The following is a 13,147-nucleotide window of genomic DNA, read 5'->3' as shown; positions in this document are numbered from 1 at the left end:
CATTATGTCTTGTCTCCCATTATTGATTAAATAAATGCATTATTCCCCACCATTATGTCTTGTCCTCCACTACATATTATTTTGTACATTATTTTTAATATTATTAGCTTAGTGGACAGAACACTCAAAATAAATAATTCTTCAGATTTTCAATTCCGAAAATACACCTCTAAAATTACTGAAATTACCATTCTACCCCTGAAAATACTGCAATTTACCATTCTACTCCATCAGGTATAACCAATTCACCTAATCAATTCTAACCAAAATACAGCAGCTATAACCAATTCCTAATCAAATTCAAATAACAAATTCAAACTAAATGATGAACAACAAAGAAACAACTGGAATTATTTTGACTAAACAATATTTTTTTTAACAACAAACCTACTTTCAGATTCAACAAAAATAACAAACAAGTATATTCAAATCATTGAGCTCAAATTCAAATTAAACTTAAACAGAACAAATAAACAGATTCAAATTACTAAACTCAATAATCAATTGATCTTCAAATTAAATCCAACAACGTTACAACCAAGATGAATGATTCAAACTAAATCAAAAAATTAAAAACCAAAACATAAGCTCACATTAAATCACTGGATTAAAAACGAACTTCAAACAAAAAATGAACACGAATTAAATCTAAATTAAGCAACAAAGATGACGGATTTAAGCGATTAAACTAACACTCTTTTATATTAAAACTAAACAAGAACATAAAACAAACTGAAGAAATAATCAAGAAATGATAACAACGAATAAGAAAAGAATCAAAGATATACTGATTTCAAATCTGAGAGTATCAAACAAAATACGGACAGAAATGAAACTTAAACCAACTAACCGGAAATGAACAACGACGAACTCGAACGGAAATGGCAAACTCGAACCAAGACTGCCAACGACCTAACGGATCTCGACTTCAACGGCAACCCACCTTCTCTTTTAAACTCGACGAACTCAGAACGACAAACGACGACCCCAAACCTTGTTCTGTTTTCTGATTTTATCAATGGACAGACCATTTTCAGGTGTTGTTTTGGACTGATTTTCGGAAGAAGGGGCGGAGGAGTTGTGTTGTTCTTTTGAAGGTGAGTCCATGAATGGAGGAACTATATGGAGTTAGGGTTGGTCGCTGGTCTGGTTGGGTGGTTTCCGACGAGGTGAGGGTCGTTTGGACAGGAATAACAACGCCTTAGAGAGGAGTGGAACGTTGGTTCATGCGAGTTTGGTGGTGAAGAGCGCTGCTGCATGTGTTGTTGCCGCTGGTTCACGACAGAGAAGAAGACGAAGCTGGAGGCTTGGGTGGTCGTTGGGCGTGAGGGAGCAGAAACAGCGAGTTGTTTGGACGTGAAGGAGAAAAAGCAGCGGGTAGTGGTTGTTGAGGTCGTTCATGGCTGTCGTTGGACGATGGTGGAGCTGGAGGGTGGTAACGATGAAGACGATGGAGGCTGGCTGTTGGTCGTCGATGAAGCTGGTGTTCATGCTGTGTGTGTGTGTGTGTATGTGTTGAAGGAGAAGAGGCGGGGGGAAGGGAAGCCATGGTTGAGGAGTTCGGAGGTCGTTTGGGGTGAGTCGAGGAAGAAGAAGACGCAGCGAGGGGGTGGGTATTTGGGTGCGGCTGCTCTCTAGTTGAAAATGAAGATGAAGAAAAGGGGTTGGGCGGGTGGTTTGGTTATGGGCGGACTGGGTCGGGTTGACCCGGTATGGGTTCGGTTCTTTGGGCCTGTGGTTTAAAATTTTGAAGAAGAGGCCCAATCCGATTTTCGTCTATTTTTGTTCTTTTCTATTTATTCAATTTCCTAATTAATAAAGCTAAAATGTTAAGATTAAATTATAAAACCCAAAATTATTGAAAATATTAATTAGCTCCTAATAACAATTAACACACAATTAAATAGCAATTAACGATAAAATCATACAATTTGGACGTTAAATGCTAAAAATGCAAAAATACATATTTTTATGATTTTTTCATTTTGTAAAACAAACTTAATTACTCATAACTGTAGAATTAAATATTAAATGCAAATGCGACATATTTTTATATTTTTTCAAATAAACATGCACAGACAAAAATACAAATAATTATCCAAAAAATGCCACGAAAATTCAAAAATTGCACACAAAGGAAAATTGTTTTATTTTGATTTTTTTGGGAGTAATTCTCATATAGGGCAAAAATCACGTGCTCACAGCTGCCCCTCTTTGTCCGAAAACACGAAGGGTTTTCGTGCAAAGATAAAGTGAGCGGATACGAGCGATTTTTGCCCGTTGGACTATTCTGTGTGAAGCATTTTTTTGAAATATTTAACCGAAGCTTTGCTTCAAAGGTTTCCTACATATCCCTGGCTAGAAGGGAATCAGGTTAATGTAGTTCGGGAAGTTTTGGTAGCTGGGACTACCATGGGACTGCAATGTTACTGCTGTTGCATGCTATTATTACTGCTTGCCGACCTCCTTATTACACCATGCTGAAAGAAAACAAGAAGCTAGACTAAACTATAGTCTATGAATTACAAAATCTTATCTAGATCTTCAGCCACGTTCTTGTGTCTCTTGTCGGCTTGTGTTTCCTCTGGTGCCTTACTTTCGAAAACTGCTGGGGATGACACTGGCCTTTTGCTTTTCTGAACACAAGTTTTATTATTCCGCTCTGTCTGCTGGGGACACTGCTTCCTACATTAAAGCTTGTTATGTTGAGGATTTTTGTTGTAACCCTCCTCATTACTGACTTCTGTTTGATCTTGAAATGTATTCCTCTATTCAGCAGGCGGGGACGCGCCTGACACCAACTTGACTTTTGAAAGATGACATAACCTCCATTCTCCAAGCGGGCTACTGACTTTTCCAACCTTTTAAATGTAACACCTCCATTCTCCAGGCGGGCTCCTAACTCCAATAACAACTTAAAATAACACCTCCATTCTCCAGGCGGGCTCCTGACTTCTTCAATCCTTTTAAATGTAACACTTCCATTCTCCAGGCGGGCTCCTTACCTCTCCAATTTAAAATAAACACCTTCATTCTCCAGGCGGGCTCCTGACTCCAACTTAAAATTTAACAACCTCCGTTCTACAGGCGGGCTCCTGACTTCTCCAACTTTCTCAAAGTAATTCAGCCTCCATTCTCCAGGCGGGCTCCTGACTCCAACAATTTTAAAATAATTCAGCCTCCATTCTCCAGGCGGGCTCCTGACTCCAACTTAAAATTTAACAACCTCCGTTCTACAGGCGGGCTCCTGACTTCTCCAACTTTCTCAAAATAATTCAGCCTCCATTCTCCAGGCGGGCTCCTGACTTCAACAACTTTTTCAAGATAATTCAGCCTCCATTCTTCAGGCGGGCTCCTGACTTCAACAACTTTTCCAAAATAATTCAGCCTTCATTCTCCAGGCGGGCTCCTAATTTCTCCAACTTTTTAAATGTAACACCTCCATTTTCCAGGCGGTCTCCTGATTTCTTCAATCTTAAAAATAATTCAGCCTCTATTCTCCAGGCGGGCTCCTGACTTCCATAGCAACTTTGAAAATAAATCAGCCTCCATTCTCCAGGCAGGCTCCTGACCTCTCCAATTTAAAATAAACACCTTCATTCTCCAGGCGAGCTCCTGACTCCAACTTAAAATTTAACAACCTCCGTTCTACAGGCGGGCTCCTGACTTCTCCAACTTTCTCAAAGTAATTCAGCCTCCATTCTCCAGGCGGGCTCCTGACTCCAACAATTTTAAAATAATTCAGCCTCCATTCTCCAGGCGGGCTCCTGACTCCAACTTAAAATTTAACAACCTCCGTTCTACAGGCGGGCTCCTGACTTCTCCAACTTTCTCAAAATAATTCAGCCTCTATTCTCCAGGCGGGCTCCTGACTCCTACAATTTTAAAATAATTCATCCTCCATTCTCCAGGCGGGCTCCTGACTTCAACAACTTCTTCAAGATTATTCAGCCTCCATTCTTAAGGCGGGCTCCTGACTTCAACAACTTTTCCAAAATAATTCAGCCTCCATTCTCCAGGCGGGCTCCTGATTTCTCCAACTTTTTAAATGTAACACCTCCATTTTCCAGGCGGGCTCCTGATTTCTTCAATCTTAAAAATAATTCAGCCTCCATTCTCCAGGCGGGCTCCTGACTTCCATAGCAACTTTGAAAATAAATCAGCCTCCATTCTCCAGGCGGGCTCCTGACTTTATCAGCAATTTTGAAAATAAATCAGCCCCCATTCTCCAGGCGGGCTCCTGACTTCAACAATAACTTAAAAATAATTCGCCCTCCATTCTCCAGGTGGGCTCCTGACTTCTTTAACTGCTTCCTTCCAAACTGGTGTTTTGTTACTCTGAAAACTACTGGGAATAACACCGATATTTTATCTCACAAATATGTCATTTTCCTTCTTCAAAGACTATTTCCTTTAAAGCTTAGTGCTTCCACTTCCCTGAAACCTGCCGGGAATAACACTGCTGGGGAATTATCTTCCTCTTTTTAACAATGGTGGGGATGATATTGATTCAAAGGTCATTGCTTTTACAACTTTGGGTTATCTTGCTTCTTCCAAGATTACTCTTCTTTTGAAACTTGTATCTCCTTTCTTGTATACTGTTGGGGATTTTATTTTCTTCTAAACTTGTGTTATCTTCTCTTTTTCCCAAATGGCTATCTAATTTCAAGAAAATTTTCGTAATGAGAGAAATTTTTTTGCCCCAGTTTAATAATCTTCTTTGTGACCCTGTCTTCCTGTGGTCAATAATATTTCCTTTCCCTGCTTTAAATCAACGAAAAATTTGTTAGTTTAAAACGTGGTGAGTGGTTGTGTCACTTCTGCTAGGGATGGTTTTTTCCTTTTTCTTTTCCCTCATTTGCTATAAAACTTGCTGGGGATGATATTCTTTGCTGGGGATGATACTCCTGCTGGGGATGGTTTTTCTTTTCTCTTCCTTCCCCGCTCTGTGTTGTCCGACCATTGTGAAGCTTGGTCGAGAATCTGTCAGAGTTGTTCCTGTATCTCGCAAATCTGCTGGGGATCTCCATAACCTTTTAACTGTTGCTTTTCCGTTTTTCTCCAACTTCCCTTGGAAATTTGGTCCTCTTGGGCTTTAGACCCATTCATTATTTGGTCTTGCGACCAACTTCTTTTTGCTTTGTCGCCTTATCTTTGGCCTGTCCTATTCGTATTTTGCTTTGCACCATTTTGGCAACTGGTAATAAGCTCTGAAAATCCTTTTCAAAGACAAACTGCTAGGGAGGTAAAGTCTTTAAACCAAGAAATGATAAAATGATGATTTCAAAAAATAGAAAAAGAAAAAGTCTTTCTGAACAAATGCTGGGGAAAAAGAAAGAAAAGTACTTATCAGAATGATATAACCGATCCCAACGATTATGTTGTGCATTCCGGATTGATCAACCTAGTCTATTCGTATCAATCAATCTTTCGGATGGCCTCATTTTGCTGGGGATAAACAGGCATTCAACTCTTTGCCAAATGCGAATCCTTTCCGCCAATCTTGTCTTGTCGCCTCATAGTGCCCTTCGAGGGATTTTCACTAATAAGACTCTCTCGTTTCTCTCAACTCCCGTCGCCTTAAGGCGCCTGTGAAGGTTTTCACCAATAAGACTCTCTCGTTTTATTTCTCTCGACTTCCGTCATCTTATGGTGCCTGTGAAAGTTTTCACCGATAAGACTCAGTTTTCAAATGCTGCCTTTTAGCACTTCGGGAACGAAGATTTTAAGGCTGCGAGGATCAACCGGTCAAAAATAAAAAACGATGACCAAAGATGACCGTTTATGCAATGTCAGCCTTCCGCCGTCCCTTTCGGGAACGTTCGACTATTTTTGACAACAAAAACATCACTTGATTTTTTTTATTTTTTATTTTTAGAATGGTGACCCGACATTGGGAACATGGCCTCACAGAGCCTCGGGGACGAGGATTCCAAGGCTGTCGGGCAAATTGGTCAAAGTTCAAAATGACCAAAAATGGCTGTTTGTGCAAAGTCAGCCTTCCGGCGTCCCTTTCGGGAATATTCGGTTATTCTTGACAAAACGGCATCACCCTACTCATTTATGATGAAGTCAAAATTCTGACATTTTGGCTATTTCTGAAAAAGGGGAGGTTGGACCCGATGAGGGTTGCCTACGTATCTCACACCCTGTGAGAATCAAACCGGCGTAGTTCGGTCCGATCAGGAATAGAGGAAATAAACTAAACCCCCTCTGAATACAATCTTTTAAAGAAAAGGAAAAAATATATTTATATTTTTTTTTGGATTTTTATATTTTGTTTTATTTTTGAAAAGAGATAAAGACCAAAGAAAATCTTTTTAAGGAAGTATTTGGACTATTAGTTTTAATTTATAAAAGAGATACTACAAAAGAAACAACATTTTTTTTGAATTTTGAATTTTCCCTTTTTTTTACTTTTAAATAAATATATATATTTTTTTGATATTTTTTTTTGATTTTGAAAGTGATTAAAAGAATTTTTTTTATATGTTTTTTTTAATAAATCAAACTAAAAGACAAATTTTTTTTTCATTTTTTTCTTTTTTCTTTTTTTTTAGAAAATTCCGGCAAGGTTTTGACACTACTTGAATATTTCCAAAAATAGGTGATTATCTCCCTACGCTGCTACTATTTTTCCTATTTTTTTGAATTTTTTTAAATCGGTCTGCATGCAGATCTGAAGCAAATAAATGCGCCAAACAAACGGGATGCAGCAGGATGGTCTTTTCATTTCAGGTTGCCTGTCCTAGACGGACCCAACCCCTGTGTTGAGTCCTCTATGTCAAATACAACATGATGCAAATAAGCGTTCCTACTAGGGATTCGGTATGAAGTTTCGTTATACTAGGTTTATAACCTGGGTATATGTTCTAGACTGTGTACCCGAGCGGACAACTCGAGTCGAGGAGGGGGCAACTTACCGGGAACCAAAAGGCCATCCGGCTTCGTAACTTGTCCGAGCCTCTTTTTTTTATTTCAGGGTATTGACACTAACAGAATGAGGAGTCTCAACCAGCGAGCTTCTCCCCGGAGGTAAGAAGAGAAGGGTTTCGGCACAATTTATATACAGTTCAGATAATATCAAAGCGGTAAAAGACAATATTTAGCACGTTATGCCAAAACATGTAATAAAGATCAGATAATAAAGCCAAATATAACAATTATTCTAAGCTTGAATTCTTGAACCCTGAACCAGTGGTTCTGGGTTAATTTCCCCAGCAGAGTCGCCAGAGCTATCACACCTCCTTTTTGCGCGCCCGCCCCGAAGGGTTGAATGCGCGAGGGAGTTTTTCCAATTTAAGTGACAATATTCGAAATGAGATTATTTATTTAATTCAGAGTCGTCACTTGGGAAAGGTTTGGCTTTTGGTGTCCCAAGTCACCGGTTTATCTTGAATCCCAAATCGAGGAAAATATTCGACTTTCCAAATGAAGTCTGCAAACCAGAAATTCTAAGTAAGGAATTCTGTTGACCCGAGGGAAGGTGTTAGGCACCCTCGAATCCCGTGGTTCTAGCACGGTCGCTTAAATTGTTATAATGGCTAAATATCTGATTTAATACATGTTATTACTTATGTGCTTTCATTAAGTTTAAACCGCTTTTATTATTATTTATTTTTTATGGAATTGCAACGTCGTGAAAATGCATTTCGAACCACGTCACAATCAATGCGCCCGTGGTTGTTAATACATTCCGACTCCGTTGAGATTTGGATTTAGGTCACATAAATGCGCACCCGAATTTAAGAAGGTAAGATTATTAAAATGCGCGCCTGAAGCAATTATCGTATTATTATTTCTGGGTAAGGCCGTGAAATTTTGCTAAACGGCTCATCCCGAAGTCTAAGTAATTTTAATTAAACATTTATCGAGGGCCCCACAATTTGTGCGTTTTATTGGGCGAGACTCATCTCATTTATTTAATCAGGATAATCCTAAAGTGTCTACATTTCTATTAAAATTGTCTCTACGAAATGAAAGAAAAAAAAAGGTCTTAATTTATTTACATGCTTGAGTTGTTATAGTTGAGTTTCGGATATGATTCATAAATTCTGAAAATGATGCAAGCAAGGCAGTCCGTTGCCAATACGAGCCCAGACCCAACGTGTATGGCATAAAACTAGACCTGGGCCGTCTTATTCACATATTGCTACCTAGTTACATTATACTAGGCATGTTCTCAGTTTGTCAAATTAAAAAAAAATTAGCAATCTAATTTTAATCCTAAACCAATTACATGCTGAAATTAACCAATATTATTTAACTAAACAAATATTCCTACCAAGTTCCTAAATGGCCTATTCGTTTGATTTTTTGACTAGACGGAGTTACTACACCATTTATTTATTTTTAGGCAATATATAGATAGTTCATCCGTTAAGCTATCGTCGGATGTTCCACTATATATATTAAATAGCTACACGATTCTGATTTTTGCAAGCTAAATAATTTATATATACAAATAAAATTCAGAATATAATTAAATTAAATTTAGAACTTCAACTCTTCATTTTCGTATTCATGCTTCATATTTCGGTTTACAATAACCAGCGTGTCAGTTGTGTACCTGATATTGGAAGCAAAAGAAAAGGGAGATCAGCAGAAATTCAGTAGCATACAACAACAGCAACCCCAGCAACCAGTAACAACCAGCAACGAGAAACTTAGTGACAGATTTTTAAAATCAAGACAAAAATCCAGAAACACCAACAACAATCAACGAACAAAAGCAAAGGGAATCTTTTCAGATTTTTGAAAGACTAGTTAGTGTTTAACCCTTAATTTCTGAATCCGTATATCAGAATATTTGGATTGTATATCAGGTGTATACTATTCTTCTTTTGAATTTTCAGAATGTTTTTCTTTTTATCTTCTGAAGTCTTAGTATTTTTCGGAATTTCCTCTCTCTTAAAATTTTATTCTGTATTCTCTCCCTTATTCTTTGTCTTTTTTTTTTTTAAAATCTGATCAAGTTCCTTTATTTATATCTCATCCCAGACCCTTTAATCAATTAATAAAACCACACTTTCTCCTACCAAACCCATTATCTTCCCACTCATCCCCCACTACATTAAACTAACATATCAAACCAACCCATTACATCTTGTCCCTCATGCCTAATATAAACAATTACCATATTCCCCTCTACTACAATTTGTCTTGTCCCCCATTTATATTAAACAATTATATCACCCACACCACATTACATTTTGTCCCCCATGCTTAACATAAAGATTTATTCAAAATGTTCAATTCCCAAATTACCCCTCCGACCTTATTGTAATTACCATTTTACCCCTGAACGTACTGCAATTTACCAAACTACCCTCATCAGCTATAACCAATCAATTAATCAAACTCAACCAAAATATAGCCAATATGACCAATTTCTACACAAATTCAAACAACAAATCACATGAACACGATTTCTGAACCAATTCAACAACAAATCACATGAACACAAATTGAACAACATCAAATTAATGTGCATAAATTAACCATATTGGGAACCAATCCTGGTTAACTTAGACCAAAAATTGATGAGCAAGGAAACAACAATATTAACAACACAATACATGATTCAAACTAAATCAACAAATCAAAAACCAAAACATAAACTCACATTAAATTACTGGATGAAAAATGAACTTCAAATAAAGATGAACATGAATTAAATCTATTTTAAACAACAAAATATGACGGATTCAAATGACTAAACCAACATATTTCCCTATTACAACTAAATTCTTTTAGACAAATAACAAACAAAATCGAAGAATAAACAATTATGAATTTAAACTTGAATCTAACAAACATTAACAATTTCTGAAAAATACATAACACATGAAACAAACTGAAAATAATTAATTAAACTTTAATTTGAATCTAACGAACATTAAACTAACCATTTCACATGAACAAACTGAAAAATTAACAAAACAATGAACACGAACAAAACAAAAATCAAATATTTACCGATTTTAGATTTGATAACATCAAAATAAAATACGGACAAAAGTGAAATTCAAAAAAAACACTAACCGGATCGAAATGACGAACGGAAATAGAAAACTCGGACAGAAAACTCGACGTACCGGACCTCGACTCAACGAAAAACCCTCGAACTTTGACGAAACGGAGAAGATGAAGGAGAAAGCAAAAGCAGCGGGAAGCAGAAGCAGAAACGTGAGCAGCAGCAGCAACGAACTCCCCTCGAATGCTGACGAAGCTGGAAGAAGAAGGAACGTCGAGGAAGAAGCATCAGACTCCATGGACGTAGCAGCCATGGCGAAGTGGTCGTCCATGGCGCAACTGATCATTTTGGCGGAGAAGAATGAAGCAGAAGGCAGAAGCAGACACAGTAGGTCGTTTGGTTGTTTAAATGGTGGACGCGGGCAGCAGCAACGTCGAGGAAGGGGGGCAGTCGTTGTTTGAAGCTAGAGCTTGAGGGGTCGTCCATGGCGAGGTGTTGCCTTCGACGAAGAAAATGAAGACATGGCGACCAACGACCATGCGAGCTCATGCTCGAGCTCGACGAGGCAGCGACGATGGTCGTTTGGAACTCGTTCGACGATGGTGTTGGAGCTTGTTCTGGGCGTGAGGAGGTGGAAAGGCTGCCATGGTTGTGTGTTTTTGAGTTTGGGGAAGAAGAAGATAGGGAGGGGGGCGGATGGTTTAGGTTCTTAGGGTTTGGGTTTCTTTTTTTTGTTTTGTTTTGTGTTGGACCAAAAATGAAAAAATGAAGATAGGGGTGTTGGGTATTTGGGTTAATGGGGCGGACCGGGTCGACCCGCGTGGAGATGGACCGGGTCATCGGGAAAGGTTGGACAATTTTTTGGGCTCGTGGTTTGAAATTGAAGAAGAGGCCCAATTCCGATTTTCTTTATGTTTTCGCTCTCTTTCTTCTTTTATTTTTCTAAAACTAAATTATAAAAATACTTAAATTATTATTAAGAACTAAATTATGTTATAAAAGCGCAAATTAACTCCCAATAACAATTAACGCACAATTAAGTAATAATTAAGCATAAAATTGTATAATTGGACATTAAATGCTAAAAATGCAAAAGATGCCTATTTTTGTAATTTTTAATTTTTGTAAAACAAACTTAATTAGTAATAATTATAGAATTAAATCCTACATGCAAAATGCGACATATTTTTTGTATTTTTATTAATTTACCAAATAAACATGCACAGACAAATACAAATAATTATCCAAAAATATCACAAAATTGCACACCAAGGAAAATCATTTTATTTTTGAATTTTTTGGGAGTAATTCTGATATAGGGCAAAAATCACGTGCTTACAGCTGCCCCTCTTTGCCCGAAGATACGAAGGGTTTTCGTGCAAAGATAAAGTGAGCGATTTTTGCCCATCCGAGTACTCTGTATGAAGCATTTTTGAAAAAGATTTGACTGAACCTTTGCTTCAGAGGTTTCCTACATATCCTGGGCTGAACAGGAATCAAGTCAATGTAGTTCGGGAAACTTTGGTAGCTGGGACTACCCTGGGATTGCGATGCTTGTTGTTACTGCTGTTGTTGTTGCTGCCAGTGTTGCTTTACTGATCGCCTTATTACAACCAAAGGAAAATTGAAATTGAACTAACTACTTATGCATGTCAATTGCTAGTTACAAGATCCTTATCTATAATTCCTTTGCAACTTGATCTTGGGTCTTAGCTGATTCTGCTTGTAGACTTCGATCCGAATCTTGATGCTCACAAGTTGTAGGCGCCTGTTTATTTCTGCGGTATTGAATGAAATGGGATTGGCAGAGCTCGGGAATTTGATCCAATTTTTTGAGCGACCTGCCCTTTGTTTGTTCCAATATGTGGGAACATCTTCTTCTTTTTTCTTTTGTTCTCTTCTTCTTTTCTTTATTCTGGATTGAGACTCATCCCGTAGGTCGTCTCGATCCATGCACCTCAGGGTCAGACCTGCTGAAACAACAAAACAAACGAACGAAATTTTCTGCCCCAGTTTCACTAGGAAAATCTCGTGAGTTAATTGTCATGAAAATTTACAGCACTGATGAGGGGATTGGAAAAACCCTAGTCTACAAAGCGTAACTCAGGGATTAGAGCCCTAATGTCGCAAAAGGTAAAAATGTACAACTTAGGGATTGGAGCCCTAATGTCGGCTTAATTGAAAAATGCTCAGTTCAGGGATTGGAGCCCTAAGGCTGGCTAAACAGAAGAACGCTCAGTTCAGGGAGTGGAGCTCTAATGCTGGCTAAATGGAAACTTGCTCAATTTAGGGATCAGAGCCCTAAATTGGGAGGATTGCCAGGTTATGCTGGAAAACTGACCGGGTTATGCCGAGAGAAAAAGAAAAAGGGCTTCTGGGTTATGCAAGGGAGGTTCACGAGTTATGCCGTGAAGGGTCTACGGGTTATGCCGGGAAGATTCATTGGGTTATGCCGGAAAAGGTCCACGGGTTATGCCGGGAAGATTCATCGGGTTATGCCGGGAAAGGGAAAGAGGTCCCTGGGTTATGCCAGGGAGGTCCACGGGTTATGCCGGGAAAGGGAAAGAGTCCTCGAGTTATGCCGGGAAGATTCACCGGGTTATGCCGGAGAAGTCATCGGGTTATGCCGGGAAAGGGAAAGAGGTCCCTGGGTTATGCCAGGGAGGTCCACGAGTTATGCCGGGAAAGGGAAAAAGGTCCCTGGGTTATGCCAGGGAGGTCCACGGGTTATGCCGGGAAAGGGAAAGAGGTCCCTGGGTTATGCCAGGGAGGTCCACGGGTTATGTCGGGAAGATTCACCGGGTTATGCCGGGAAAGGGAAAAAGTCCTCGGGTTATGCTGGGGAAGTCATCGGGTTATGCCGGAAAAGGGAAAGAGGTCCTCGGGTTATGCCGGGAAAATCATCGGGTTATGTCGGAAAAGGGAAAGAGGTCCCTGGGTTATGCCAGGGAGGTCCACGGGTTATGTCGGGAAAGGAAAAGAGTCCGCGGGTTATGCCGGGGAAGTCATCGGGTTATGCCGGAAAAGGGAGAGAGTCCTCGGGTTATGCCGGGGAAATCATCGGGTTATGCCGGAAAAGGGAAAGAGGTCCTTGGGTTATGCCAGGGAGGTCCACGGGTTATGCCGGGAAAGGGAAAAAGTCCTCGGGTTATGCCGGGGAAGTCATCGGGT

This window comes from Nicotiana sylvestris, chromosome 1 (genome assembly GCF_000393655.2).
Source record: "Nicotiana sylvestris chromosome 1, ASM39365v2, whole genome shotgun sequence".
NCBI classification, from domain to species: domain Eukaryota; kingdom Viridiplantae; phylum Streptophyta; class Magnoliopsida; order Solanales; family Solanaceae; genus Nicotiana; species Nicotiana sylvestris.
The sequence above is the reverse complement of the archived record's forward strand: the minus strand, read 5'-3'. Positions refer to the sequence as shown.